General features: G+C 38.4%; 1 protein-coding gene across 4 annotated transcripts in view; it reads left to right on the top strand.

Annotated features, from left to right (window-relative positions):
- Nucleotides 1–14,618, top strand: part of smg7 (SMG7 nonsense mediated mRNA decay factor) — a 119,335-nt gene that overhangs the window by 90,471 nt on the left and 14,246 nt on the right. The gene's annotated exons all lie outside the window — the stretch shown is intronic.

Raw genomic sequence — 14,618 nt, 5'->3', positions numbered from 1 at the left:
TATTTGTGGTGCGCAGAGACCTGCACGTTGCCTGCGAGCCTTCCCAACATCTTGTGGAAATCTCCATTTGTGATGGCGTGTTACCGCTTAAAAAATTTGGATTTCGGATAAGGGATACTCAAACTGTACTTAGTTTGAGATTTTAAATTCATCTTGTTTAACAGCTTTTTGTGGGTAACCTGTCCAGTGTAAGAAAACTTAGTGCATGAAAGTAAAGTAATAGAAGATGTGAGCAGAAAATTCAGATTGCATTTATTAACGTCTCTTGAAATTAATCCAATGTGTAATTGATTTTCTATTTTAGTATATTTTGCTTTAGGTCATTTTACTAACGTGGCTTTTGGAAAAGGACATTTTGTTGAAATTAACATCAGTAGTAACTAAGGGAAAACATTTCATTTGCTGGAGCTATGCCATGTGCAGTGAAAATTGGTTGTGGCTGGAGATCAGTCACCTGAAATTTGGAACATCACTGCAGGAAACCCAGCTTTCTACTCTTTTATTAATGACATTCCCTCCATGGAAGTATCAGAAGTGGGATGTTTAACAGTGGTAATGTGCTGCTCAGTTTCAGTCATCATTTTCAGTTCTTTATTTAATTAAGCAATCTGTATGTGAATGCAACAAGGATCATGTAGGCAATGGCTAGTAAGCTAGGTCTCACTTGTAGAAGAGCCATGCAATTAGAGAGACATAATAATGATATAATGAGGGAGTCTGACAATCTATCATTGACATTGCCATACAGAATTTTATCACCATCAGCATCTTGGGTTCATTTGTTAACTGGAGCAGCCATCTCTAGAGGGTACAGAATATAGCCAAGGTATTACACTAAAGTTGTAGTTCTAAAGACCAGCATTTTAAACTAGATGAGCAACTAGCCAAAGTGTTCCAGTATAGTTCAACATTGACATCCGTGTGATAATGTAGAAAATTCCTCAGCTATGTCCTGTTCACAAAAAGCAGTTCAGATATAATCCATCTTAATTAATGCCCAATCAGTCATCAGTAAAATGTCATCAGCAATGCTGACAAACAGCATTTAGTTGTAATTACCTGCACATTAGTATTCTGTTTGCGATTAACCAGAGCCACTTGCCTCCAGAACATCTCACAGCTGTTGCGAAAGTTTGAGTGTTAGATCTAAAATCTGCAGGTGAGGGAAGAATGACTTCCCGTGACATCAACACAGCAAAGCAACCTGGTAAAAGTGAAGTCATAATCCTCAGGGAAAGCAGTGCAGTGGTGCAAGTCATAGCATATTTACAAGATGGTTATGATAGTGGATTTGAAGCCTCCAAGGCTGTCTTAGCACCAACCATTTTCTGGTTCTTCATCGACCTTCCATTGTAGTCATAAGTGGGAATGTTTGTTGATGGCAGCACATCTTTAGTTTCATTTGAAGCTTCTTGATAAATGGAACAACCAATACCTGCATGCAGCAAGACCTCAATAAAATGGTCTAAATGACAATATTAGTGCCATTAAGGTGGCAGGCAATAAGTTTCTCCAACAAAAAGAGTTCCACCACTTACCTTTGACATTCACTGGCATTACATTTTGGAATTGTTTGCATTAACTTTCTGGAGGTCAGTTTTAACCAGGAATTTAACTGGATCAGCCACATAATTACATGAGCAGGTCAGAGATTGGGTATTCTGTAGCAAACGAACCACTACCCTAATGCTCCATAGTCTTACATTGTGCACAGGGCACAAGTTGGGAGTGTGATTCAATTGTCTGGATGAATGCAGCTCCAGTAATTCTCAAGAAGCTCCAACCAGGACAAAGCACCCCATTAACTGCACTAGATGTTCATTCCTTCAACCTTTACTGAACAATTGTTTTAGTTTGTAACATGTACTCAGTGCACAGCTCTACATAGATCCAACATCTTCCAAGCAAACGGCCTCTGATAGTAAGGGAGACAAAAGTAACAAGCTTATGGGAGAACTCCCACCTGCATGTTCCTACCGCAGCCATGGTATGGTACTTTTGTACTGTAAGTTACCCTTTGTTTGTTAAATGTTAAAAGAATCAAAGGGACTTGATGAATGTGTGTACATAGCAGGGGTTTGGGGAAATAATATAAAGCAAAATTAGGCTAATGGGATTGATCTGCTAGGAACCAGAATGGAGCTGAAACACAGAGTGATCATTTTTTGTTTTGTTATATGTTGCACTCCACCCTTCATTGTTGAGTCTGAATCCTGATTCTCCCTACCTAAAAATGCTATGGAAATAGCCTTAGCACTGCAATCGTTCACTTTACGGGTACTTAAGGTAGTGTAATTAATGTTTTCCTTGCTAGCAAGGCTTAGAGCATTAAAAATGAGGGAGGAGGAAAGTGGGTGAAGGAAAGAAAAATAATCCTATAAGTACTATTGCTTTTAGAACAACCAGAGGCTACGTATTCTGTGACTTATGAGTCATCATGTAATTTCCCGAACCTTCCACTGAAACACGGCACATCCTCATAGTTGCTGAATGAAGCTCTTAATTATTACCTATACACTACTTTAAATGTTCATTGTCCCCACTTTTAAAACACCACAGATGTAATGATTACTGTCTAAAATCAGACCTCTTGTAAGGTCTGTTTGGAAAGTATTTTCCGAATCTGCAATCTCTACTATCCAGAAAGAAAATGGCAACAGATGCATGAGAATGCTACTCTCTGCAGGTTCCTCTCCAAGATGCACAGGAATTTCACTTGGAAGTAAACATTTATTTAATGTCATGGTTCTAGATCATGGGTATCCTGTCTCAGTAGCCCTCAAAGAGCTTCAATTTTTGAAGGTGGCTCATAACCAAGCCCAGTTGGAGTTGGCTAATAAATGCTTGCTTTACAGTTAATTTGCACATACTATTAAGAAAAAAACATTGAGTTGGTACCTCATTGCAGATGTTCATGAACATTTTTTGTAATGCAGAGTAATCTTAAGGCAGCTTCCTTACATATCCTCAACTCATTCAGTACCTGTTCTGTTTGATCAATTTTGTGCAATTTCATTGAACTTTCATGTTCAGTAATCTGTTAATCATGTTAAATTTTTGATCTGCACATTGCAATTTTTAGTTACTTCAAATCACAAATATAATACACTTGCTAATCCTATTAATTTTTGCATGTCATTCCAGCACCAATTCTAATTAAAAGATTTATTGGCTTTAAATGTACTTCATTACAAAAACAAAACTATTTCCATGTGTAGTTGGTTAACGTTAAAAACTATAGACAACAGATGATGTAAAAACTGTATTAAAGAGTTCATTTAAATTCACCTGAACTAATTCTGTTCTTTACTTGTTAAATTCAGTCTTCAATACATTTAAATATTCTATTTTCCTCCAGTAATTCTATGGGTTAAATCATGCATTATAAGATTCTTATGCTTTTCCAGGAATCTTTGTGAATGAATGCATTTCCAGTATTTGGAGGTCTAAGGCCAGATCTAAAACTGTTTATTTTTGATTCCCCTCTGAGTATGCTTTCTTCCTCTGTTCTTCTTCTGCCTATAGGATGCCAAGAGCTCACCTCTGTTGCCTCCTGATTTGTTAAAAAGTATTGCTGACTTTGAGGAGGAGGAAGAGCTGGCTTTTTCCAAACCCCATGATTTCTACCAGGCCTTGGCTGGCCCTCTTGGCAGTTCTTCGGGGCGTGGTTTCTTTGTATGTACTTCTTTGATCTTCTGTTTTCTTTCTTACATTTCTGTTCTGAGTAAGTGCATATAGTTGTTAGTATTGTAGTTATTCAAACTACACTGGTAGTAAATTACTGTATTCTGACTCCTCTACTGTTTTTTTATTAGAGGTAATATTCCATTCAGGTGAGTTTATGGGCAATAAACTTAAGGACATAATGCACATAATGGCATTGTGATTCAAGTCCCCAACGCAAACCTGCACGTTTACTTGCAGGAGTGTGTTCTTAAGAATGATGTCATCAAGAATTTGTTTCAACAGTTAAACTTGCCAACTGAGAGAAAAGGCCTGGTGAATCTCAAGGGAAAGAAGCCGAACACCACCACAAAGTCAGAACTGTAAGAATTAAGATGAGAGGTTAACTGGAATGGATAACAAGTGTACTTAGAACAAAAGGATAAGGAAGGAAATAGATTAATATTATAAAACAGATACCAAATAGTGCATTTGTAAACAAAAAGTCAAAGAAGTAGAAGTCAGTTACTCGCTATTTCTGAAATAACGTTGGGATGTGAATTGTTGTTAGCTGCATTACAGAACAAGTGTCGAGTCCATATCTGTCCAGCTTTCTCGTGGTATTTTTATTGTTGCACTCCCTTTATCCTGAAGGCCTACTCAGTTGAATATTTTTTTTAAAAATATTTGGATTTTCTTTTTAATTGTTGATGGTTAGGGCAACAGGAAATAAATTTATTTGTTAGTAAATGCCTTTTGTATTACTGTTATCATCTGCATCACTAATCTTTATGCTTGTAATTTTTCACATCTACTTCCCCTTTTATCCCTTATCCTAGCCCTTGCATCTCTCCTTTCTTGACAGCGAGTTCCATTTCTTTATTAATTTCATTAGATACTTTAAATTGTTTCTCCAGCTTGGAGTTCCATTCATTTTTAGAAAATATTTTAAGAAAATTTGTACAAAAATCCTCAATTTTCCTAGGGTTATATTTATGTCTGTTCAGTGAGAAGGAACTAAAACATTATTCTGATTGCATATTTACTGTTTAAAATAAATAAATATCAGTTATACTACACTTTTCTTAAATTTTGCTGAAATAAATGATATATTTCAAATCTCTTTTTAGAATGAAAATGGTGTTTTTATTAATCTATACTGAATTGTTAGTTTAATATCATCTCTATATGATGTAAATCAGTTTATTGCCATGAGATAATGCCATTATGCCATTGTCGATTGGTTTGTCATTAAAATATTACTGCACGTAGTATAAATATTAAATATCAGTGGTAAGAATTGAGCAAGAGAATTAGTGCTCAGCAAAATTGGCTTGATGTGTAAAGGTAGATTATAGAAACTGTATTTGAAAGAATTGTTTTCGCTTTGAAAGTACGGAAGGTCATTGGAAACCCTGCCGTTTTAAATCTTATCCATTATGGTGTATCTAGCCTTCAAAATTGAAAATTTCACTCTTAGTGGTAATAATGCCTTTAGTATAGAATGAATACTGTTTTTGATTCCATAATTTTTCACTCCAGATGATTACACAAGGTATGCAGGCTATTTAGCCTCCCTAATACATGCCACCATTTATATTCTACTCGAGCCCTCTCCCATTTGGTCTCATTCAAATCTTATCACATAACCCTCTATTCCCTTCTCGCTCATGCTTATCTAGCCTGTCCTTTAATGTTTTCAACGCCCTGTAATATTTTCATCTTTCTTCGGTTAAACAACTTTCTGCAGAATTTCCTATATTGTATTTCCTGGTGATTATATTGTAATCATGACCTGTAAATATGTTGTTCCCTAGAAATTGAATCATGGTTTTTGCATACACTCTATCAAAACCCTCAAAGACCTCAGTTAAATTAGAAGCAATCAACTGCCTTTTGTTTTTCAAGCAAAGTGAAACCCAATCTGTTCATCCTTTCTTGATATGTATAGTTTTGCATTTCTCATCTCACTTCTGTAAATCTCTACACTTTCTCTAGAGCCTCTGCATCCTTTTTAAATACCTGCATGAACTATATGTGGTACTTTAAACAAAGGTTTTAAACTGATTTTGCATAACTTGTCTTCTCAATTCTGTCCTTCTTGAAATAAATCCTAGTGCTAGGTTTGTTTTTTAATAATGGCTTGGCTAATGTGAATTACATTCTGAGGTTAATTCTAATATTCCTTTGTTGCTGTTGTATCTAGTCTCACATCTTCCAAGTTATGAATGACCTCTGTCTTAACAAAACATGTACATTATTATGTGTTTACTCCTAAAATATCAAGTTTATGAGAGTTCTGTGTTTTACTCTATCTATAATCTTGAATACTCAATAAATACATTTGTTTTCATACCTGCCAGTGAAGAAATATACAGATGATGAGAAAGTAAGGGCAATGCATCGCCAGCTGTTCACATGTCTGCTCTAGGATTCCAAGAATGTCCACATGCAAAGCTCACTTTGTTGCACTAATAACTTTATATGACCAGAGACTACAATGGACACTCTTCCCCAACAACGAACCAAATAATACTACTAACATAAAACAGTTATGTAATTAACTGAGTGTCTCTTCATGCATTATCAATACTAACTTACAGATAGTGGTAGTCTTTGGTCTGCTTTTACCCAAAGCCCAATCCTTTTGATCATTAGCTCTTAAGATATAGCTTAAGCTGCTAATTGATCGAAGCTTTGAGATGACTGTGTCCTCACCAGTGCTGCAGGCTTCCTACTGCAGAACTTTTAGTACTGTGCAAAAGTATTGGGCACCTATACATAGTATGCCTAAGACTTTTGCACGGTGCTGTATTCATCAACGTGGAGCAGAGAGCGTGTTTATAGATCTAGCAGGAGAAAAGGATGTTGGGAATGGCGAGGGTGGAAAGCTGTGCGAGGGGTGTGGGGCAAGTGCAGACACACCCAGCCTTGAGACACCAGGCAAGGTCATTTGATTCCAAACAATTGGTTTATTGATCATTACAAAATGTCTCTTTGGTGCTTCCCACTTTCTCCCTTCCCCCTGCTTCCTTCAAGCTCTTAGTCCACAATAGAGATCCATATCAGAATCAGGTTTATACATGTCATGAAATTTGCAATTACCTGGCTTTCTGCATTAATTTCTCATTAAATATGGTCTGATCTTCATCAAAGGCACAATAATTGACAAACATAATCTACCTAAACTAATAATACGCGAGCAATTGTACTTTACATGTCTTTATTAAACACGTTGCTTAATCATCCGCAGTCCAGGCTGGAAAAAGTTGTGAACGCTTGTATTGAGTAATTGGTAGAACCTCCTTTAGCAACAATAATCTCCACCAAGTGTTTTCTGTAGCTGCTGATCAGACTAGCATAACAGCGTGAAGGAATTTTAGGCCATTTCTTGATACAAAATTGTTTCAGTTCATCAATATTTCTGAGATACCTTGCATGAACCAACAAAGATATACCACAGGATATCTTTTTTTTTAAATATCCCATTCTGTTGTTGATTTACACTTGTGTTTCAGATCATTGTTTTGTTGCATCATCCAACTATTTAAACTTAAGTTGATAGACTGCTACCCTGACATTCTCCTGTAAAATGGCTTGATACAATTTTGAATTCATTATTCCCTCAATGGTTGAAAGCTGACCAGGCCCAGAGGCAGCGAAGCCACCCCAAACTTGATGCTCCTTCCACCATGCTTCACAGTTGGGATAAGGTTTTGGTGCTGGTGTATAGTGGCCTTTTCCTTCCAAACATAGTGGTGTGCATTTCTGCCAAAAGTTCAACTTTTGTCTCATCTGTCTACAGAACATTACCCAGAAGTGCTGTGCAACCATCCAGGTGATCTTCCGCAAACTTGAGATGTGCAGCAATTTTGTTTTTTTGGGAGAACAGTGGTTTCCACTTTGGTGTCCTTCTCTTACTGTGGACTAATAAACACTCAGGTCTTTAGAAATGGTTTTATAGCCTTTACCAGCTTCCTGCCTCTCTACAATTTTTCTTAGGTCCTCTAGAAGTTGTTTTGATCGAGGCATGATGCTCTTTTGAGAAGTGCAGGCTCTGGCTGTAACTTGACTTGGTGTGTCCTTTTATTAGAGCAAGGAACCTCTACAACCCACACCTCCAAAATCATCCCATCTCATTGATTGGACCACCTGACTCCAAATAGCTTTTGTTCAAGGCATTACCCCAGAGGTTCACATTACTTTTTGAACCTAAACTGATTGTTTAAAAGATGTCCTCAATATTGATGAAGTATAATTGTTCATGTGTTATTAGTTTAAGCAGATTGTGTTTATCTATTATTGTGACCACATTGATAAGTAGTTAATGCAGAAAGCCTGATAATTGTAAAGTGTTCTCACACTTTTTCTTACATGTGTGTATGTATGTGTTTAAAGTTACAACTGGGCTGATGCATCTTCTGTAACAGTGCACCTTGAAGAGCTTGACTCTGACAAATAAGTAGTTGTCAGTGACTTACACCAGCTGCTGTTGCTAAAGGTATTGTGGCAGATGGAAGGTTTGAATTGAATGTCTGCTCCAGTTTGCTCCCTCATCTTGAACGCCATGCAACTGAACCTTTTTGGCCGCCTCCCATGCAGGATCTTGTCAAGGGCCTTTCTAAAGTCCATATAGACAACATCCACTGCCTTGCCTTCATCAACTTTCTTGGTAACTGCTAGGACCCCTGCAATTTCTGCACTAGCCTCCCAAAAGATCAGAGGAAACACCTTTTCAGGCCCTAGGGATTTATCCACCCTAATTTGCCTCAAGACAGTGAACACCTTCTCCTGTCTAATCTGTCCATGACCTCACTGCTGCATTTTCTCATAGGCTGTTTGTCCATCTCCTGAGTCAATACAGATGCAAAATTCCATTTGAGGTTTCTCCCTCCTTTCTTTCGGTTTCACACATAGACTGATATTCCAGAAGATATAGTTTGTTGCTTGCCATCCTTTTTGCTCATATATCTAAAAATTCAAAAGTTCATTTATTATCAAAGCATGTATCCATATGCAATTCGGAAATGCTTTTTTTCTTAATATATCTGCTCTTAATATACCTTAGATGCCCTTAGGATCTCTTTCACCTTGTCTTCTCGAGCAATCTTATGTCTTTCTTTTAGCCCTCCTGATTTCCTCCTGCAGTCTCCTTTTGCATTTCTTATATTCTTCAAGTACTTCATTTGTTCCTGCCTGCCTATACCTGCTATGCACCACTTCCTTTTTCTTAACCAGGGCCTCAATATCTCTTGAAAACCAAGGTTCCATTAACCTGTTATCCTTGTCTTTTTAATTGTGACAGGACCCATGTCATTGTGACTTCTACTCATGTCATTGGTACCAACATGGACTACAACCTCTGGCTGCTCACTCTCCCGCCTAAGAATGCTGTGGACTCGATCCATGATTTCCCTGACCCTGGGGAGGCAACAAACCACCCTGAAATCTCTTTCTCATCCACAGAACCTCCTTTTTTTTCCTCTATCACTGCAGTTCACCTTTTCTCCCCCCTTCCTTTCTGAGCCACAGGGCCAGACTCAGTGTCAGAGACTTCTTCGCTGCCGGTTCTCAGGTAGATCATTCACCACCCCCCCAACAGCATCCAAAGTGATATACTTATTATTGAGAGGAACAGCCAGAGGAATACTTGGCAGTGGCTGCATATTCCCTTTCCCTTTCCAGGTCATCTGGTTCTTCTGGTTCTTTCTCCTTGATATGTCTATAACTGTTTATCCTTCATGAAATGACTTACAAATGAATATGATGGCAAATGTTTATCTGAGGACAGCATTTGTTGAGGGGGAGAATGAGTATTGTCCAATTTATTGACATATGGTGCGGAGTAGGTCCTTCTGGCCCTTCGAGCCATGCCGCCCAGCAATCCCCCGATTTTATCCTAGCCTAATCATGGGACAATTTACTATGACCAATTAACTTACCAATTGGCACTTCTTTGGACTGTGGGAGGAAACCGGAGCACCCAGAAGAAACCCATACAGTCATGGGAAGAGCGTACAAGCTCCTTACAGACAGAGGCAGGAATTGGACCTGGGTTGCTGGTACTGTAAAGCAATGTGCTAACCATGCCATTTCTGTTGAAGGTCAATGTAAATGGAGATGTTGGTAAGTGCACAGGAAATGGTGTATCTGGAGAAGTGGTTACTTGATGTCCAAGAGCATGTCAGAAGAAATGAAGGTACCAGTTGATGTACTAAATTGTATACAAATTCAGTAAAATACTTCTTGTACTGAGTATTTAGGCTTGTGCTCTCTAAAATAGACTTATTTCTCCATTGATAGGAAAGAATTTTCTAGTGACAAGTGGTGTTCCACATGGGTCTATGTTGGGACTGATTCTTTTTAAAGTTATATGTCAGTGATTTGGAGATGGAATTGATGACTTTGTTGCAAAGTTTGCAGACGATATGAAGACAGGTGGAGGGGTAGGTAGTTTTGAGGAAGTAAAGAGGCTGCAGAAGGACTTGGATTAGGACAATGGACAAAGAAATGGCAGATGGAATACAAAGTCAGGAAGTTATGGTCCTGCACTTTTGGTAGAAAAAATGAGAGGGTTGACATTCTCTAAATGGAGAGAAAAAACAAAAACTTGAGCACAAAGGGAATCCTTATGCAAAATTCCCTAAAGCTGAATTTGCAGGTTGAGTCTGCAGCGAGGAAGGCAAATGTGATGTTAGCATTCATTTCAAGAAGACTAGAATATGAAAGCAAGGATGTAATATCGAGACTTTATAAAGCACTGGTAAGGTCTCACTTTGAGTATTATGAGCACTTTTGAGCCCCTTATCTTAGAAAGGATTGCTGAACCTGGAGGGGGTTCAAAGGAGAGACACAAAAATGAGTCCAAGTTTGAACAGCTTGTCAAATGAAGAGGAAGGTCGTGGATCCGCTTTTGGCTCTGGGCCCGTATTCACTAGAATTCAGAAGAATGAGGGGTGACCTTATTGAAACCTATCGAATGGTGAACGACCTTGATAGAGTGGATGTGGAGAGGATGCTTCCTATGGTGGGAGAGTCTAAAACCAGAAGACACAGCCTCAGAATGGAGGGGTATCCTTTTAGAACAGAGATGAGGAAGAATTTCTTCAGTCAGAGAGTGGTAAATCTGTGGAATTTTTTTTGCCACATGCAGCTGTGGAGGCCAAGTTTTCATGCATATTTAAAGCAAAATGATAGTTTCTTGATTGGTCATGGCATGAAGGGATATGTGGGGAAGGCAGGAAATTGGGGCTGAGAGGAAAATTGGATCAGCCATGATGAAATGGTGGAGCAGACTTGATGGGCAAACTGTCCTAATTCTGCTCCTATTGCTTATGGTCTTACAGTCTAATATGTCTCTCCAGTTCCTCAGCAGCATATTGAGGAGAATATCACAAAAGTGAGATGCAGAAGATGGAAAAAGCCCACAAAAAACATCATTCTGGAGCTTTTTATCTTTGCTTTCCACCTAAACTACTTGAAGTTGCATGTTTTGAATATTCGTTTTAAATATTAGACATGATTTGACAGTAAATTTGGATGCAAGCTTACAATGAGTAGTTAAGAAATTATTGTCAAGTATTGACAACTACCTATAGATAGGCACATGAATTTGAGTAAAATGGAAGGATATGGACCTTGTGTACGCGGAAGAGGTTAATTTAGTTAGCTATATAGTTACTAATTTAATCGGTCGGCACAAAATTGTGGGTTCAATGTCCTGTTCCTGTGCTGTACTGTTCTGTTTTCTGTTCTAAGACATTTCTCATAATCAGGTTTGAGAGCTGTCTTAAAATAGGATGCTTTACTCCTGGGGAAGCTTGATCATGGCAAATTAAGTATTATTTCTTTATTGGATTAAGCTATTAATGACTGCAATCAAAATTTTGTAGTAGTTCTAAAAAAAAATCATTTAAGCAACAAAATACCTGCTCTAAGCTGTTGGAATGAAGTGACATTCTGATTGCATAATTTGAAAAATACCTGAATCATCCAGCATGCATGCAATGAACACATATAATGTCTATAAAGGAACAGTATACTTCCAAATGAAATTGTACTGTGCTCTTGATTATACTATATTGATTGTACTATTTGCATATGGAGGTTGAAAGATTAATGTTTATAAGAAAACCTAATAACGGAATGCGCTCTCTTCATTGGGATATTCTTCCTGTTTTTATCTTTACCTAGTAAGTTATTGTACATAACTTGGCTATATTTTTATACATTGTCCATTTGAAATATGTGGAAAGAAAATAAGTCAAAGCAACAAATCCTCTGAATGTATGAATTTGAACTCAGCTCACCTTTTTTTTGATGGTGTTAAAACCCTGCACTTCTATGATTATGATCATTGATAACAGTTATATGTCGTGCAAATTCTGCATCCTTAGTTGCACAAGATATGTCCAAATGAGGACATAACAGCAATCCAGTTTGTGGTTTGCTTGCTGCAAGTAGAATCTAAGTGTGCAGTAAAATTAAGAATCATAATAGTTGCTATTTACATTAATGTTATACATGTAGTACCATCCTGATACTGAACAAAATACTTGTTAGTGATCCCTAATGGCTAGTGACCATAAATTGAGGAAGAAGCCTCAGTTCTGTTTAAGTACTGTTTCTTAGTATCTTTGTAAGTCTTATCAGTCATTAATTATGTCATTCTGTCCTTACTGTGGTTGTAAAATGTGGGTTACCTATACAACACAACTCAGCTCTGAGCCTGGAATTTCTTTTCTTTTCCTTCGTCTCCTATAGACTTACGCTGTAAATGTCACGAACAGTTTGTGACATGCTTTTGTCACAAACTGTCACTAAGTTTGTGACAGTAAGTTGACCATGATGCCTTTTACCCAAGGCCTTTATTAGATTTTGGGTTTGACATGCACAGATCCGTTTTTCTCAAATGGGCAAAGTCATTTGATGTCTTCAGTCAATTTTATACATTTCCAACCATCCTATTTCTTGCTTTTCCTTTGTACTTATGCAAGCTGTACCCCCACTTACAAATCAACCAACTTTAAGTACAAGTATGCATTAGACTAAAGAGAATAGGGATATTTATAACTCCTCTGACAGACTAATATGATCACATGTTTTGATTGAACTGGTTTGAACAAAATCATTGCAAAAAAGATAAGCGAAGATGAATATTAAACCACATAGGTAAAAAACTTGTGAAGACAGCTTAAGGATATTGCAAAAGCATATTGATAGAAAAAGTGAGTAGATAAATGTTGCTCAAAGATGTAATGTGGAAAAATGTATAATTTGCCATTTTGGCTGCAGAAAATGAGTATTTTAGCTACGTGGTAAGAGATTGGTCTGACATGCAAGAGTACCCAATTCAGCTGCTCATGATCCACAAAAGTAATTAATTAGGAAAGCCAGGGGAATTGAAAATTAGAAGTGGAAGTTAGACTTCTATATACATGGCATCAGTGAGACCACATCAGAAGTTCTGTTTACATTCTCAATATAAAATGTTACAAATATATTGGAAGCAATGAAGATTTAATCAAGATGTAAGTGCAAAAGGTTCTGCAGATGCTGAAAATGAAGAGCAGCACACAAAAAATGCTGGAGGAACTCAGGTCAGGTCGCATCTATGGAAGTGAATAAGCAGTCTATGTTTTGTGCTGAGTCCCTTCATTGGGACTGGAAAGGAAAGGAGGAAGAAGCCAGAATAAGAAGATGGGGGAAGAAAAGGGGTAGAAGCTAGGTGATAGGTAAAGCAAGGTGGGCAGGTGAGGGGGATGAAGTAAGAAGCTGAGAGGTGATGCATTGGAAAGGCAAGGACTGGAGAAGAAAAAGGAATCTGATAGGAGAGGAGAGTGGACCAGATGTTTGGGGAACTTAATGTTCATGCCCTCAGGTTGGAGGCTACCTAGATGGAATATGAGGTGCTGTTCCTCCAACCTGAGAATGGCCTCAGCTTGACTGAAGGAGGCCATGGATCATGAAGGAGTAGGGATTAGAATTGAAATGGTTTGCCACTGGGAAATCCTACTTTTCGCAGATGGAATGAAGGTGCTTAACAAAGTGGTCTCCCAGTGTACGACGATTCTCACCAATGTAGAAGAGGCCTCATCGGGAGTGCCGGATACAGTAGGCGCCCCAACAGATCTGCGGGTACAGTGTTGCCTCACCTGGAAGGACTGTTTAGGGCCCTGAATGAAAGTGTGGAGGAGGTGACTGGTTAGATATAGCACTTCTGCTTGCAGGGGTAATTGCCAGGAGGGAGATTAGTAGGGAAGGACAAGTTTGTAGTTTAAATGGGAGTTTAAAAGAATGAGCAGTGGCTTCATTGAAGCATACAAGGTTCCTAAGACTGTTTGACCATACGACATAGGGATAGAATTAGGCCATTTGACCCATTGAGTCTGCTCTGTTGTTCAAACATGGTTGATCCTTTCTTCCCCAGCCGCCTCCTTGTATCTTGGATGCCGTGGCCAATCAGGAACGTATCAACCTCCACCTTAAATGTACCCAACGACCTTGCCTTCACTGCTGCCTGTGGGAACAAATTCCACAAATTCATCACCCTCTGGCTGAAGAAATTTCTCCATATCTCTGTTTCAAATGGTTGTCCTTCTATCCTAAGCTGTGCCCTCTTGTCATAGACTCCCACACTATGGGAAATGTTCTTTCCACATCTACTCTGTCTAGGCCTTTCAACATTTGAAAGGTTTCATTGCGATTCTCTCCCCCCCCCCCCCCCCCCTGCCATTCTAAATTCCAGTGAGTACAGGCCCAGATCTATCAAACATTCCTCGTATGATACCTCTTTCGTTCCTGGAATCATCCTTGTGAACCTCCTCTGAACCCTCTCCAATGGCAGCACATCTTTTATTAGATAAGGAGCCCAAAACTTCGCAGTACTCAAGATGAGGCTTCACCAGTGCCTTATAATGCTAGTAACTTTACTGTAACACCATGGGCTCTTAACT

This window comes from Hypanus sabinus, chromosome 11 (genome assembly GCF_030144855.1).
Source record: "Hypanus sabinus isolate sHypSab1 chromosome 11, sHypSab1.hap1, whole genome shotgun sequence".
In the NCBI taxonomy this organism is placed as follows: Eukaryota; Metazoa; Chordata; class Chondrichthyes; order Myliobatiformes; family Dasyatidae; genus Hypanus; species Hypanus sabinus.
Note: the sequence above shows the minus strand (reverse complement) of the source record. Positions and strands in the feature narration are given on the sequence as shown.